Here is an 18,109-nt window from a genome sequence, read left to right as displayed (position 1 = left end):
TGTATGCACATATACATATATTTATTTCCTACAAATATTTAAATTTATTTTATGTTTTCATTAGTAAATTAATACTTTTGCATAGATCTTTTATTTTTTTGCATTGTTTTATTCGTTATTTTCATTATTGGGTACATCAGTAATTACTGTGGTTGATTGTAAAACCGAGACAATAGGCTTATGATACGAGAAATACGATACATATATTTTAGAATTAAAATTAGACAGAAATCTAGAAAAAACTGCATCGATTGTTGTTCCATGTCTTGTAGTTGGCTCATTACGGTCATTATTCATTTGTAATTCTAATTTATCTCGTAGAAAGTTTATCAAGAGTTGTCCATTTTCGGATGCGAAATTGATATTGAAATCTCCTGCTAAGATTAGTGGCAACGTATGATAGTTTTCTCCTAGTTCTTCAGAACCTACTCGACCATAAATCATAAGTCTTCTGTATATAAACTTTATGATATTATTAACTGTGTTATTGGACGACATGTAAACAACTACCATTATGATGTTTGTTCCATCGTCCAAAACACGGGAAAAATTAGGAAAAATTATTTTAATTTTATTCCTCTTTATTTTTATTTAAATAAAGTAATATTTCAAATAAATTATATTTATTTCCACTATTACAAAGTGAAGATGTGCAAAATGAACTTCATTTCTTCAAAGAAAATTGATGACCTTCATGAAATGTGCATATTCGCATTATTTCGTTATCATTTCCATATTTGTACCAATAGAATTTCTATGGCATATACATACATACATATGTATATTATTTCTTTGGCACATTTGTCTGTATGTTACGAAAACAAATGCGAGCCACATACATATGTACATATGTACATACATTCATAATAACAAGTGTCGCACGCATCTTTCGCATCTCCGTTGTCACGGACAATCAATGGCCGAAACTCAAAGAGTCACGCCCGGAACACATAGAGCGGGGCAGGCTGCAAGCGACATCTGTCAAATATTAAAATACACACGTTCTTATGGACACAGTTATGTAGTTGTGCAGCTGCCTAAATAACTGTGTCCTTAGGAATGTGTGTATTTCAATATCAGCTTCAGATGGCGCTTGCAGTCTGTCGCGTTCTATGTGTTCAGCACATCAATCTGTCGAAGCATTGACGCGACGAGACGCGAAAGAAACTAACAAACGATCGCCGATTGTTACCGCTTCCCTTGCCGCTGTAACAGCTTCGCCGTCCAACGTGCGTAAATATGTATTCATATGTATGAACTTGCATAAGGAGCATGCATGCATGTGTTTATGTCTTCATATTCATATTCATGCATACATATATTTATGTCTCTTCATATTCTTGCGTATGTGAGACAGAGAACATAATGTATTTTGTACACATTTTCGGTGTCAAAATGAAACAAAATATAAACTAGCAAAACGAAATTCTTCGTTGGGAGTCTCTTCATATTCTCTTCTTCGGCATATATGCCTTGTCATCATATGCCGTAAATACATATATTTCTGTCTCTTCATATTCTCGGTTAGAATATGTGAGAGAATTGTAAACAATGTTAAAATTGCGAGGCGAATTCCGACCTTACAAACAATGTTAACAAATTTTATGTTCTCTGTCTATACTTTTAAGTTCTCTGGTTCTTGCAAATTTGTTTACATGCACACATAATTACATACATATGTATGTACGTGAATATGCGCGACCGCTTGGTCTTTTAATATGTATGTACATATGTTAAATGAAATGTCGTAAATTTGGCAACGCGGTGAGCATTCTCTATATTATACGTTCTCTGCGTTCGCCTCGCCTGATCACACTTTTCGTTACAAATTCGCCTGATCACATCTGTGTTCGTCACGCGTTCGTCAGTTTACTCCCCAAGCCAAGCGCGCCTAAAGAAGTTTTACTTCAAAAACTTTCAATAGCTTCGTCTTCTTCGTCACCTGGCAAAGTATAAATATTTGTATTTATTGAAGAAATGTATGCAAATACTCACTTGATTCAACTCCTAATAGAGCCAATGCATGATTTTCACATAAAGAAGCTATACAGGCAGGTTCTGGAATTCACTTCCGAGTGAATATCAAACAAAATTCGTTTTCAATCCGGCATTTGGTGTTCTGTGTTTCACTTTCACAATTTCCATTCCACACTTTTTCTAAAATGAATTCCGAGTGAATACGCATGTTCTGGAAACGAATTCACAAGAAAAAATTCGGTTAGCATTCACATCAGTTTCAATTTGCGGATTTGGTGTATAAAAGAAATGTAAGTAATTAAAAATTAAAAATATTGTAGTTTTAACACGTACTTTAACAACTTTTAAAGGGGCAAACACAAGAATGCAATCCAAGTAGCAATCCTTCTTCAATTTATGGAGAAGCACAGCAATATCGCCCGAGGATTTGTCAAAGGCGACAAAATAAAAGTAGACGCGCTATGGAGAGATTTAGTGGCAGATTTAAATAAAAATGGTCCCCCAAAAAGATGTATCTGGCTGGAAAAAGGTTAACAAACAAATAAAACTTATCAAAGTAATTTAAATTGTAAATATTTTTACAGGTTTGGATGGACTGGAAGGCCTTTATCAGAAAGAAAGTGGCGTATAATACTTCCGAGGCCAGAGCAACCGGGGGAGGACCGTTCAATAAGCATGTCCTTACTCCGACAGAAGACGCGATTGCCCAATTATGCGGCATATATACAGTGGTAGAAGGCGTGCCTAATACGCAGAGCTTTGGTGTTCCATCAGAGAGGAATGACTCAGCTTCTGACACTCCCGATGATGAAGAGCCTCTTCCCTCCACTACCAATGTCGCCGCTGCGGGGCGGTCTTGCAGGCGGGAACCCGTTGTAGCTGACTGCATGACAAACATCAGCGAACAGACAAACGCCATGAAAGCTGTAGTGGATGGGTTGAAAGAAAATTTGGAGGAAACCAAAAACATAAACACAAATTTATTTACACTTTGCGAGGCCGTTAAAGAACTTACTGTGACCTTAAAAGAAGGAAACATTGAAAGTATGCGTCATCATTACCAGATGGAAAAGTTACGGCAAGAAGACAATGAGCTAAAGCTGAAAGAAATTGAAATTGCCGAGCTTAAAGTGTTTGCGGAACAAAATTACTGTAACAAACAGCCGTAGAAAGAATATACGAGTATATATACATAAACAAGTTTTTGTTTGCGCTGAATTCATTTTATTTTAGTTTTTGAATTTCTGGAATAAATAAACGCCCCTAGTATCCTCTTACTGTAAACTTCTTCTGTATTCCTTTCATTTTCACGTAAAATAACCGCCAATATTGCTAATGCACTTATTTTTCTTAAAAGATTGTTATTTATTTTGGGTAAATTGACAGCTATTAGCTGTTAAGTTCATTTTTGCGGTGAATCAAAAAGTTCGGATTTCAGAACACCAAATCCAAATTCACTCGGATTGAGGTTTATTTTCAAATTCACTTTTACTCGGATTCCAGAACCTGCCTGAATATGACAAAATATGACATACAATAGTTAAGGGTGCTTACAAGTGTCGTATTTTTTTAAGAATATTAAAATATGACATAAGACATACAACAAAGCTTGTGAATTGCCTAAATGTTATGTTAACTGGGGAAGAAATTGAAAAATATGAAATTGATTTTTACAAATTAAAATTGCCAAAGGAGGAGTAGTAGTATACAAAAATCAAACAATAATATTTTCCATTCAAATACCGAAGATTTTTTTTTAACTAAAATTAAAATAATAACTCCCAAATAAAAATAAATTGCAGATTAATGAAAAAGAAAAAGTTGTCACCAAGATTGGCGAAAATTATTTCGATTATGAAGTGATAAAATTATGTAAAAAAAAAATTAAATTATGTAAAAGCTGTATAGTTTCAAATACATGTGAATTTATATATAATAACAAAACCACAATAATAGAAATAAGTGATGATAGAATAATAATAAGAAATACGAATAACGATGTAAAAAGCCGAACTGCGATGATAGAAAAATCGCACTAGATAATAATTAGGTTCGGCTTTAGAATACCGTCCCAGGATTTATATCCACTAGCACTTCGCTAATTTGTTTGTACACATTTATTTTAAATTATATAATGCAAAAATAGTTTTAATTCAATATTTTACTTATTGTTCAAATCTATTCAATATAGAAATCAATAACGAAAGAGCTACAAACTGTCAAATAGTCAGTGTTACCATATTAATATATTTTAACAAACTAACAAAAATACAATTGAGAGAAAGATTAACAAAAAGGTATTTTACACGAAAAAAACTTGACACATCCCAATGGAGGGTAATAAAAAGATTTTTTGCGATAAACAATGCAAAAATCCTTTTTTTGAGTGTAATCTAGTTTTTTTATTTCTTTTAGTTCATTTACAAAAGATGTCGATAAGGTACCACTGATTATTTGACAGACCCTTTAGTTGTCAAATAAAAAGATTTGAACAATAAGTTTAATATTGATATAAAACTATAAGTGTATAAGTGTAAAATTTATTTTAAATCGAAAAAATATGTAATTCAAATAGTGGGGATTTTCTACTTTAAACGTAAATATCTCGAAAACTACAAGCTTCCTGCGGCTATAACTATATGTATATATCCTTGATCTGGAGAACCTTCTCTACCCATTTTATTCCCGAAATCCTGGGACGGTATACTAAAGTGTTCCCGTTTTCACTATTGTCGAAATTAAAAAAAGTAAAAAGATAACAAAAAAAACGCCTTTTAACACACAGGTACATAAAGCCACAATCAATAAAAATGGCACTTTGAACACATTTTCCAATTACACTAAATTTTCAAATAATCGCCTTTTCTTATTGAGATTATTAGCTGCACTCTCTAATATTATATATTATCCATCTTTAGTATTGCGCGCTGTGTTTCACACTGAACCGCACCCAAATCTAGCAGTCGTATTGTTGAATGGTATTCGTAGGAGCCACGATTTTTAATAACGCTATTAACTGCATCTTTAAGGTTTTACTTACCGAAGTGGCCTGTGAAAATGTTAGTGTTGGTGAAAGATTTGAGTTGAGATGTTAGAAGGCTTCTACAAATAGCCCCATGAGGCTTGGGCGCAATTGTTCAAAGACTGTCAGAAAATATGTATGGCTGCATGAAACTTCAAATATATTTCTTCGATTTTTAGTGCTCTGAAAATATTATAAATTAATAAACATTCACCGATCAAAAAAAGTAGTAAGTGTCATGAATTCAGATATTTTTGGTGTGATATTCGAAACAGAATTCAGAATTCGGCTTTGGGTGTCACGGAAACCAATTTTATCGGTTTTGCAATCAGAAACAAAGAAAGAAGATAGTCGCTCACAGATTTGAAATGTAAGTTAAGAAATAAAGTTATTTTACTATTTCGAATTAATTTACCTTTAATTCTATCGGGGAAAACATAAGTATAAAAGAAGAATTGTTGAGTTTTTTGGAAAAAAATCGGGATATTTAAAGATGTAATAAATGTAATTTAAATTAAATTTCTTAAAATATTTCTTTAATTCGTAACTAATTAAAAATTTTAATAAGACTGTTTCCAAATGTATTCATTTGCAAGTTTTGTAACATTAGTAAACAGCTGATTCGAATATTGGTTTTGCGTATGTTCGATAAGACGAAATCCAAACAGAATTCATTCAATTCTGACATCTAAGCAATTCTGTCTTGGATTCCACAACACCCTTGATTAATAAAATATTAAAAATTAAACAAAATTAACAACTTACCTGACGCTCTTCAAATTTTTCATCGAATGGTGATTCAATGGCGGCAATTTTGAACAGTTTATATGTTAATATGTCTACACATTCAAAAATCTGGATCTGGCGTCCCTCCGTTTTCAACTGCGAAACGTCAAAACCTTCTAGATCCAGTCAATTGGAAAAGTTCATGTGGTTATTTGTGGCCAATTCACACAGAACTTTTGCTATGCTCATTTGCTAATGTCAAAGACATTTGTTTTGACAGAAAAAATCGATATACGATTTTGTATGAGTATGCTCATACAAAAAGTTTTCAACGCAAAGTCAAGTAAAGCAGAGGCCATTTTTATTAAAGAGAAACGCTGAAAGGGAATCAATCGATCATATTGTTTTCTACGCTTTGTGGTTCACTGTGACCTGTCACGCAAAGCAAGGAAAGTTTTATGAGAATGGGCCTTTACGCTCTCTTTTCAATGATATGGGAGTTGAGCATATTTATATTTCTCATGCCATCTTTGTTTGGGGTTTCAAACCCATGTACTGCAGCAATTAGGAACAAGGTTATTTAGGTATCCGAATCATTTTAAAACGTATCTACCAATTTCCTCTCGCTAGTTGCTAATACAGGCCATGACGTACATATTTGTGTGCTATTTTAGTGGTTGGAAATGGACCAGCTATATCCATGCCAATTCGTTCAAATGATGCTCTGAATTTCACTGCTTCATCTGACCATGGCTGCTGGACTAGAACTCCAATACAATCGTTGGGACTATCGATTACATCCATAGTTTAACGGATTTCTCGATAATCGTCTGCCATCAACCCAAATAAAACCGAAATGGATACAAGATCCCGGCGGCACCGTTGCCACAAATGGAAGACATCCGTTTGCAACCAGCGGACACAGTAAAATATCTACGGCTCATCCTAGAAAGGAAGCTTTCATGGAAGCAGAATATCGAAGAGAGATAAAACAGGCATCCATTGCTTTGTACTGTTGTACAAGAGCCATTGGCAAAAGGTGGGGTCTCTTACCGAAAACGGTCCTCTGGCTCAACGACACCATAATCATGTCCATCATGTTTTATGGAGTCTTTATGTGGTGAAAACTCGACAGCGTTCAATGGCCGGTGTTCATCAGCATGTGTGGTGCAATATGGTCCACTCATGGCTCTTGACGTCATCCTGCTCATATTGCCCGTGGACATCGCCGGAAGGTGGATGGCTACGAAAGTAGCTATCAGACTCAGACTCTCTGTTCTTAAAAGAACCCGGGTGTGAACACTCGGAAATCTTCATTCATTTTGACTTCATACTGGATCACTTGAATCATGGAGTCGCCAAACCGAACTCTGGCGGAGTTGTGGGGAGAGCGTCTTCACGAATGGGTCAAAGATTGGGGGAAAGGTTGGTGGAGGTGTCGGGAGCTCTCTATCAACTCCAGTTTCAGACTTTCTGACTACTGCAGTGTCTTCCAGGCCGAGGTTGCAACCATTAAAGTAGCGGGCGATTTTCTACTCCGGAGTGCAGTCTTCTCAAGAGAAGTGACCATGCACTCACATATCAGAGCGGCGATATTAGCTTTGAACTCATTAATAGTGCGTTCAGGGCTGGTTGAAGAGTTTCCAACATTGCTATCAATAGTATTAAGTGTCTTTGTGATAAGACTGGTTACAGCCCAATCGCAGGAAACTGTGAAGCTGATGTGTTAGCAAGGAAAGGCACTCTAGAGCCGTATCCTCTTGTGTTCTACTACGAAATTGCTGGGCTTCGCGGAAGCTTGATCAGCGCTGGGACACAATCGATACATACGCTATCGCAAAAGCCCAAGAAGATTTGCCCTCAGTAAGGTTAGCCTATCCCTAGTTGTGGGGCTTTCAACGGGCCTATTGGCGTCCACGCAGTAAGACTGGATCAGACGCCATCTGCAGAAGCTGTATGAAAGAAGATGAGGTGCAAACAACTCAACACTTCCTTCTTGACTGTCCCCAATTTGGGAGGTCAAGACTTAAACACTTGGGTACGCATACCTTTAGGCATACGAGCTGGCGGGAAATTAAACGTCTTTGGAAATTTGTATTGGCAACTTATATTTAGTTCGAACACAGGAGTTCTTGTTTTTTATAGCATAACAAAGGACTACATATAGTAGTTCACGTGCAATCTTTGATCAGCCATTTAACCTAACTAACATGTTGCTACAGAGTATAATAGGTTTGTTCACCTATTACGGTGTTTGTTTGTCCGTGAAAGCTGTAACTTGTGTAAAAATTGCGATATCTTGATGAAACTTGGTATGCGCGTTCCTTAGTAAAAACAAAGTCCGAGTTCGTAGAAGGGCGTAATCGGACCACTGTCACGCCCACAAAACTCAAAACACCGAAAGCCTATAAAACCATAACTAAGCACTATATTAAGATATAAAACTATAATTTGGCACAGGAGATCCTAGTAGCTAGAGCCAGAAAATTTTGAAAAAGTGAGAATGGACCCACTATCTAAATAATATACATATCTCCTCAACGACTTAAGTTATAACAACCAAGTTTCCTTAGCACAAATATTATAAGAACTTCAACCGACAGTCTGAAAATAGTTGAAATCAGAAGATAAACCGCTCAATCCTCATGTTACGGTACTGTTCAAAACTACTAAAAGCGCAATAAATTAATAACTAAGGTCATTAAATTTTACCTCTGAGATGTTATCAGAGGGCTTTGTGGGAGCCAGTGTGAAAGTTTGACGATGGGTATGGCGCCGCCCACTTTTTGGTGAAATCACAAATCTCGGGACTCGACCCGACTAAATATACTACGTAGCATTCTTTCTCACATATGTCACAGTGCGAAAATGGGCGAAATTTGACTACAAGTATGGCTACTTCATACGTAACACAATTTTAAATTCCATTTCGATTTGTGAAGGATGGAGTCATGTGTAGAAGTTCACGCAAGTGAGACAAGTTCTCTGATCGCCATTCACTTGGGAGTGGCCAGAAACGATTCTGACCAAGTATCCTCTGGGTAGCCTGAGAACATCCGTTTGAAGGCGAAATATTCCCTACTTAGGGTTGTGCGCTGGGCTTGGGATCCGCCACGTAAAAAAACACCCCCAATGAAAGGAAACAACAAATCTCGGATGAGTGACCCCCCTTTTGATGACGACCATGGCAAACGAATTAAGGACTATGATTTGAGGGCATGCATCTGGAATGTCCGGTCCCTTAATTGGGAAGGTGCCGCTGCCCAGCTGGTCGATGTTGATGTGAAAATAAAGGCTGACATCACCGCCCTCCAAGAAATGCGATGGACGGTACAAGGACAGAGACGAGTAGGTCCTTATGGCATTTACTTCAGTGGCCATATAATCGCCGAGTACTATCATTCACTCCTATGAATGAACGTCTAGCCACAATCCGCATCAAAGCGAAGTTCTTCAACATACCGCTAATTTACGCCCACGCCCCGACGGAAGAGAAGGACGATGTGACCAAAAATGCCTTTTATGAGTGCTTGGAGCGCACTTATGAGAGTTGCCCCGGCCACGATGTCAAAATCGTGCTTGGCGACTTCAACACCAGGGTGGGCAAATAAGGTATCTTTGGCACTACGGTCGGTAAATTCAGCCTCCACGAGGAAACATCCCCAAATGGGTTGAGGTTGAGGCTGATCGACTTCGCCGGGACCCGAAATATGGTTATCTGTAGAACTAGATTCCAGCATAAGAAGATTCATCAAGCTACCTGGCAGTCTCCGGATCGAAAAACCACCAACCAGGTCGATCATGTCGTGATAGACGGAAGACACGTCTCCAGTGTTTTAGATGTGTGTGCGCTCCGAGGTCCTAACATCGACCCGGACGACTATATTGTTGCAGCCAAGATTCGCACCCGCCTCTGTGCAGCAAAAAACGCACGCCAACAAAAACAAGGAAGGTTCGACGTCGAGAAGCTGTATTCACAACAGACAGCCGACCGATTTTTTACTCGGCTTGCACTCCTGCGGCGAGGGCCGATGGATTGCCGACCGAGCTATTCAAACACGGCGGCGACGAACTGAAGAGGATGCATCAGCTTCTTTGCAAAATATGGTCGGACGAAAGCATGCCCAACGATTGGAATTTATGTGTGCTATGCCCAATCCGTAAAAAGGAGACCCCACAATCTGCGCCAACTACCGTGGGATAAGCCTCCTCAACATCGCTTACATGGTTCTATCGAGGATCCAGTTACGAGCGATGTCTGGGCGCACCCTGTTGACTCGTTTTTGCAATCTTTTGAGTACTTGGCAACAGTAGACTCAGTTCCGAGGCCAACATTCGAGCTGTTAAACGCCGATCTTCACGGATTAATACGCGGACACGCTGCGCATTCGCGTCAGTCCGCACCTCGACTGGTCTCCCACACCGCGCCTCGTTTTTCACGCTTTCACGCCCCTCCTTAAACTCCTTGTGCCATCGAAATACCTGGGCACGACTAAGAGTACTATAACCATACACTCTTACACTTTTAGCGTACGTTTCCGAAGCTGTTTTGCCCAATCTGGCGCAAAATTTTATCGCGACGCGTTGCTCTTGATTTCGTTTTTCCATTTTTATGACGAGCACTACAAACACACGTCTACTCAACTTGACGCAGCAGGCGAACTAAACAAGCTAGAGCGATGGTACATATGTATATCAATGGAGAGGGGAGGGATGCCGGAAAAAGAGAAATGGAATTTCAAGGTGACAGCTTTAGCTTTCAGTCTCATTACTTAATTGTCAAACCTCATATATGGAAGATGGGGTAATACCGACCTGATTTTATCTACTATATTAACTGTTATCATACCATATACTCAAAAATGTTCACTGGGGTTCACTAAGGTATCTCACATACAATCACCAATCATATGAAGCAAAGTCAACTGGAAGTTCGGAGATGAATTTTGGTAATACTATTTACCTGCGGACATTATGAGTAAAACACGTTCTGTAACATTCATTGAGTAATTCAAATATTGGCCGATATATCCAGCTAAAGTCTTCTTCGAAAATTTTTATATTAGGTATATGGGGCTTAGGTAAGTATTGACCCGATTCAACCCATTTTTGATATACAGAATTATTATTGTCAATATATTATTTCTGAATTTTAATTGGACTTAAAAAAATCAGAACAATATAACTTTTTGCACGGTCCAAAAGCATGTCGAACGAGTGTTTTAGCTCGTTGGCTGGTATGGTCGCCAGTATACCGGTGAATGGTCTCTACGTCTGCATAACGCTTTCCTCTCATAGGCAAATACATTTTTCCGAAAAGGAAGAAGTCGCACGGTGCAATATCAGGTAAATACAGCAGTGGTTAATGGTTTAAATGTGATTTTTGGTCAAATCATCGGTCACAAGCGTCGATCGATGAAATTTTTGATCGTCAGTCAATTTGTGCGGAACAAACCGTGCACACACCTTTCGTAAGTCCAAATGTTCGGTCATAATGCTACAAATCGATGTTTTGGAGATGTTCAATTCCTCTTCCATGATCAATGATGATTTTGGCTGATTTTTGATGAATTCACGCTCAGTTTCGATGGAATTTCCGGTGATCACGGATTTTGATTGGCCCATATGTTGATCGTCATTTATGTCCCATGACCACTTTGAAAACGTTGAAACCACTCGTGCACTCTGCTACGGGATAGGTAATCATCGCCATGAACTGGTTTCATCAATTGAAACATTTCGGTAAAAGTTTTACCAATTTTAAAACAAAATGTATTGTTGGCTCTTTGTTCGGAGCTCATTTTCGCACCGATCACACAAACATACTGACACTTAAAACGCAATAACTTCACTTCCAATCGATGAAATGTCATAAAATTCTCACTGAACAATCGATAAAGATAGCAGATTCTAACGCACCTTGTATGTACATATATTTCCCGCATTGAACGACATTTTCGGTTAAAAGTCAACTATATGTACAGTGGTCCACACATTCCGTACTTAGAGGCTTGAACAGTTTCGGTTAGATTTGGGCAATTTTTGATGATAAGGTTGCATACATTAAAAGAATTATTAGTGCGAAATTTTATCTCGTTATATTAATTGTTTCTTGATTTGTGTATTGGAAAGTGAAAGGCTCAAATGGCTCAATTGTGTTATATAGGAAGTGGTTACGTTATAACATAAGTGATAACAGGTTCTAAATAACACAAAATTAAAGGTAAATATACTAGAAGCATAACAATCCTCCCAGACAGTCACTGCGACAGATCATCATGTAGAATTACACAACAACAATTAAAGAATCTGCATCCATCACAAGCAGATTTACAGCAGCATAATATACAGTCATCACCCAAAAGACTTGGAAACCACATATGTAATCGAACATGCGAACATGCAGTTCGACGCACAAATTACACCACAAAGATATAACCTCCACAACAGAGATATGATGATAGAAGGAGATATAACCCAGGTGTGCAGGCACAATATAACCAACAACCATACCAAGAACCAATGGAAGTAGATGACACTCGTCAACACGTACGACCAACACAATACAACAATCAACCCCTCCAAAGGAAAAACTTTCAGCAATCTGAACGATTTTATAAGCCGTTGAGAGAAGATCAACAAGCAGCAAAACGCTGAAGATTCCTTCTTCAAGGAATTACAACACCAACAAAGTACAACGAGTAAACCAGACCAGAGACGAAGACCTACGATCACTCGCCCCACATACTGACGACATCTACGAGACAGGAAGTATTTTTTTAGGAGAATAAACGGATTACCGTGTCTCCAAAGGCGCTGTCAAACGACAGGTAAATCCGTTAATATTTTTATTGATACAGGTGCGACAAATAATTATATTAGTGTTAAGTGTAACATAAAATATGACAATCTATACCCATAAAACGGGTTAAAGTTAAAACGTTTCATGGATACTCATTGACCAAAGATAAGAAAATTATTACTTTATTCAAACATAATTTAGTATTTTTTGAATCCGAAGCTTTAGAGGAGTTCGATATGCTTCTGGGTGAACACGGTCTAAGGGTCTTGAAAGCAGAAATTAACATTTTCGAGTATAAAGTCTCTAATAAATATAAGAAGCAAGTAGTTAGCAACCAAAAAGTGAATTTCATAATCAATGACGACACATATAAAGCTGAAATTGAAAATATCGTGGGAATAAATGACGAAACTAACGAAATCCTTCCGTTTATGACTACAATACAAGCTACAATTAGGACAGAATTAAAAGGTCCTATTTGGGTGAAGCAGTATCCGTATCCGATAGCAGACAATGAATTTATAAACAAAGAAATATATAAATTGTTAGATAACCAAATTATTCATCGTAGTAAAAGTGCTTGCAAATCTTCCATCTGGAACGTCGCAAAAAAAAGGTACCGATACCGAAGGGAAACCTAAAAGACGAGTGGTAGTAGATTTTCGGAAGCTTAACGCTCAGACTATCACTGATAGATATCCTATCCCAGATGTTGCTATGACAATTCAAAATCTAGGCAAAGCAAAGGTTTTCACAACGATAGACTTATAGCCTTGACAGGCGACAGCGTTAACCCTGATTAACTGCGCACTTAATCAGATTCAAATTTATAGGTGACAGACACCAGCGATGCGAGTTAGCCGCGCAGATGCACACTGGTCGATTTCATAGGCCAAAAATAAAAAAATAAAAGTTTGAAATTTACCATTTGTATTAAGCCTATTTCTTAAAACACCAATAAAACTAACGGTGAATACATTTTTCCTTTATCCCAGTCGTAGGGGCTACGAAAAGCGAGAGAAGTGAGACAATAGAAACACGCGGACTGTGCAGTGAAAATAGCTTAAAAATTACCTCTTATACGTAGGCTGCTATATATATTTCTGGACTAGGCAACACTAAGTGTTGCCAGGTGCAATCTGACATTTCCATTGGAAAGTTTGACATTTTTTATCATAACATCACTAAGAACGTTTTGTCATTTAATCGTGAATTGTTTTATTTACAGGGAATTCAAAAATTCATCTCTGCCAAAAAATGGAATTAACTCGTGAACATTTTCGTGCGATCATTTTTCACAACTTTCGACGTAGATTATCACGACAAGAGTGCATCGATGAACTAAAATCTTTGTATGATTATGAAGCACCATCCTATAGCACTGTGAAAAACTGGTACAACGAATTCAATCGTGGCCGACGCTCGCTCAAAGACGAATTCCGTGAAGGTCGTCCAAAAACAGCCGTTGTGCCAGAAAACATCGATGCCGTACGTGAACTGATAATGCAAGACCGTCATGTAACATACCTTCAGATAGAGGCATGTATTCGATATTCGATAGAGGCATGCATTTCTCCCACCAGCATGCATTCGATATTGCATGAACACCTGGCCGTAAAAAAGGTTTGTTCTCGTTGGATCCCGCACAATTTGACAATCGCTCAAAAATAGGCTCGTGTGGATTGGTGTAAAGAAATGCTGAAAAAATACGGTCGCGGTGCTTCAAAAGACGTTTATAAGATCGTCACAGGTGATGAATCATGGATCTATGCATATGAACCCGAAACAAAACAGCAATCGACCGTGTGGGTCCTCCAAGACGAGCCAAATCCAACGAAAAAAAAAACAACATTTTCGTTGATAAATATGAAATGTATATAGCAGCCCTCGTAATAAATTAAATTGCAATATAAAGTCGTGTTTAATCGCCATAAAACGAAATGAATACTGATAATAAAGGTATATGTTATATAACAGAGTGGTTTTTATGTAATAATATGTTGTTTTATTATTTTAAAACAATTGTTTTATAAGTGCCCTTTTGAGTGGTATGTTTTTCCTTATACATCGATTTAAGATATACTTACATACAAAAAGTTGTGATCCCTGTCTCGCCCTCAAATGTATCAAGTTTGTTTAAATTAGTTAATGTTTTCTATGTATATTCTTTTGATTTCAGCTGCAACTTTTTGCAACTTTCTTTGTTATTCATGTTATTCTACCAGGCATGTGTTTTTTTTGTGTTATTTATTATAAGTTTTTGTACTTATGTGTATGCATATTCGTGCATATTTTATTGTTTTTTTTTCATCATACATATATCGTCACCTGAAATGCAAAATAACGTATCATCAAAAAATTCGAAATTGAGTGTCTTATTGATTACGCTTCACTACTTCAAATTACATACATAATATTACATATGCTCAACATTTTCAGGTTTTGCGGTCAGATATAAACCAGTTTTAACCAATATTAAAATTTTGTTTAACTCATGTTCCATTTTATTTCGTGTTTTATTCATGCCACTGTAAATTTCCGAAAATGTTGTTACGTTATTTTGCATTTTAGGTGACGATATGTACATATTTCAACTTTGGTTTTCATTTTATTATTTTTTCACTTTTATCAAATGTTTGTTTTATACGTACTTTTATTTAGGCACATCATATCGGTGTAAACTTTCACGCCTATATATACTATTATATTTTTGAATTTTGGTGTTTAGAAAATGTGTGAAGAAATATCACTTATCACCGAAGCAAATTCAATTAAGCTTCAGTATCTACTTACTAGGAGCTTCGTTAACAAAAAACTTGATATTAACTTTTTATCCTGGTTTGATAACATTTTAAAGGAAAAATAGTTATCCTGAGCAAATAAAGGTCTCAGAATTTGATGTTGAAATTGAAATAAAGAAATTATTGGACCACATTGCGTCACAAATGTAAGAACGGAATGAGTACTCTAATTACCTATTATCAATAGGAATATGTGGCTTAAATGGCATTCCTGGTCAGAGGGAATATACGCAGAAATTTAAAAATAATAATTTGGAAGACAATAATTTATTTCTCACGACATATTGTATGTCGCAAAATGATGAAGAGCACAAACAAATTTGGAAAAACTGCAGACCTTCGTCCACCCGCTATTGCCGTCCTGTTCGAATTCAAATTCAATTTCAAAAGGAACCCTAAATGCACTAGATTTGCACTAGATCCTGCAAAGGAATTAACTTCAAAATATTCCTGGATTATCTTCCTTCGTCAGTCCGTAAAATTTTAATTTACGCTCCCGATTGAATAATTGAATAACACAATATGCACCAGTTTCAATTGGAGAGCTCTCATAAGAATCTGCTGAGTCAAGCAATAAGGACGTTAAGATGTATCGACTCTATCATACACGAAAGAACTAACGAATCGCTACAAATCAGGGTTTCAGTCAAAGAAATGCATCATGCAAAAGTAAATCAATTTTATTAAAATCAGTTGTTCATTTAGTTGATTAATATTCAAAAAAATTCTTTTTTCGTTTATCAACTTTTTAATTTAATATAATTAATTAAAATTTGTTACCATCGGAGGATGGCGGAGTGGAAAATGAGAGAGGGAGATTTTAAAAAGCTTTGGCAAAAGTTTCACTTTTATATAGGCAGTTGAAGTATTTTTGGCCGCTGATTCCATACAAGACCGACCACTGTGAGATGGTGCAATACCACAATACCACAATTTGTTAAAAAAAAGTATAAATACATTACTATTAAAACTGCTTCAAAAGATTAAATTGATGATTGAATTGACAAAAGCGATACTGGAAACTACTACCAAAGTGGAGTCTTCAGAAATAATGGAAAGAAGCGCCCGGAAATTTCTAAGTTTAATATATTGTATATTGAATATTTATATTTTATACCCTTCATTTATATATGTTATTAATAAAAGGACCGAAATGGGCAGTACAATGTCAAAAAGATGGATGACATCCGATTTAAAGAAAACTTTCGTGTAAATAAAGAAGCTTTTTACAAAGTATTTGAAAAGGTTAAGGAAATCGGAAAGTCCAACAACAACATGCGACTTTGCATTCCACTTCAGAAAAGAGTGGCTATTGCGTTGTATGCGTTATGTTTTTCAGCGGAATACAGAACTGTAGCAAGTTTATTTGGCATAGGACGCACCACAGTTGGGGAAATAGTTGTGGATTTTTGCAAAGCTGTGTGCACAAATTTATCGGATGCATCAATTCCTATCCCCCAAGCACAGAAGAAGTAGAGCGAAATGTACAAGGTTTTGCACACCTTGGTTTTCCGCAATGTTTTGGAGCAATAGATGGCTGCCACATAGAGGGTCAGCTGAAAAAGGAAGATGCGATCGATTATTACAATTATGAGGGGTGGTATTCAGTTGTTCTGCTGGCAAATTGCGACTATAGGTAAATTTCATATACTTATTGGAAATATTTATATATATCCTTTCACTATTTTATAGATCAAAATTTACATATATACATGTTGGGTCAACTGGAAGAAATAACGATTCTTACATTTTTGAAGGTAGTTCCTTAAAGAAATTTCATGAAACCGCTGATATTTTTGCTCAGAGCATCAAAATGATTGGAGATGTTAACGTCCCCGTATTACTTAGCCTTTTCCATACTCTTTCCATACCCACCAAATCAACCAGTGTTAGAAAAAACATTTAACTATCGTTTATCCAAATGTGGCAGAGTGATAGAGAATGCTTTCGGTCAACTAAAAGTCCGATTTAGAAAAATTGGCAGAGGTTTACCGGTAGCTCTAAAAAACGTTAACGTTATTATACATGCATGCTGTATTTTGCACAATTTTCTAAAAATTGAAAATGATGAAATTCCGTCTTCGTGGATCCAAAATGCTGCAGAAATAATTACAGAAATTTAACATCACACTACAAGAGCTGGAGAAAATGATGTAACAGCATCGGCTATTAGAAATTCAATAGCTCTGAGTTTTCGTGAGTATAGATGTATAGAGTAGCAGAAAACAAATATAGTACACATAATTACAAACAACAATTTTTTAAACAGATCATTTTTTTATTTAAATTCATTTTTTGTTACATTATATAATGTTTTAAGACTAGAAAATAACAAAACATTTCATTAAATAATGGTCTAGGACTAGAAAAAACGATAAAATTTTTTTAAACTTAGGCACAATTACGACTTTCTTGGCGATTTGAAAGAGGAAGTCCTCCTTAAAAAACATATAGGGTTATAGGGTCCGCAAACGCTTAGTTTAGGAGATATTCGGCCTTAAAGTTCAAAAATTCACTTCAAATTAATTAAATTGCACTATAATCTTTTAAATAAATCTACATTTTACACTTTTAACAGGTTTTTTACCTTTACTTGGCTGAAATTCCTCTTTTTCGCAAAAATTCCTCTATTCATGTATATGGATATTTTCTTTTTTAAATTTATTAAGCAAATAAGTAATATTATATACATGTATTAGTAATTTTATATATTAATATTATATATACATACATATGTATAAGTAATATTATATAATATTATATAATAATACTAGCAACCCG

The 18,109-nt window shown here is 36.3% G+C and overlaps 1 long non-coding RNA gene and 1 pseudogene across 4 annotated transcripts; one reads left to right on the top strand and one right to left on the bottom strand.

Annotated features, from left to right (window-relative positions):
* On the bottom strand, window positions 1-5,022 carry LOC125778190 (uncharacterized). 4 transcript variants are annotated; one of them, XR_007422561.1, is made up of 3 exons: window positions 2,560-5,022; window positions 1,996-2,492; window positions 1-1,942 (listed from the first exon to the last, which is right to left on the bottom strand). It is a non-coding gene; the product is annotated as an uncharacterized LOC125778190 (long non-coding RNA). The 4 variants fall into 4 exon arrangements; XR_007422560.1 differs by having other exon boundaries at window positions 1,996-2,901; window positions 2,993-5,021; XR_007422559.1 differs by having other exon boundaries at window positions 1,996-2,496; window positions 2,560-5,018.
* Window positions 5,023-16,394: 11,372 nt separating this feature from the next.
* On the top strand, window positions 16,395-17,593 carry LOC115065933 (uncharacterized; annotated as a pseudogene).
* The last annotated feature ends 516 nt before the right edge of the window (window positions 17,594-18,109 follow it).

The sequence above is a fragment of the Bactrocera dorsalis genome, chromosome 1, assembly GCF_023373825.1.
Source record: "Bactrocera dorsalis isolate Fly_Bdor chromosome 1, ASM2337382v1, whole genome shotgun sequence".
Lineage (NCBI taxonomy): Eukaryota > Metazoa > Arthropoda > Insecta > Diptera > Tephritidae > Bactrocera > Bactrocera dorsalis.
The sequence above is the reverse complement of the archived record's forward strand: the minus strand, read 5'-3'. Positions and strand labels throughout refer to the sequence as shown.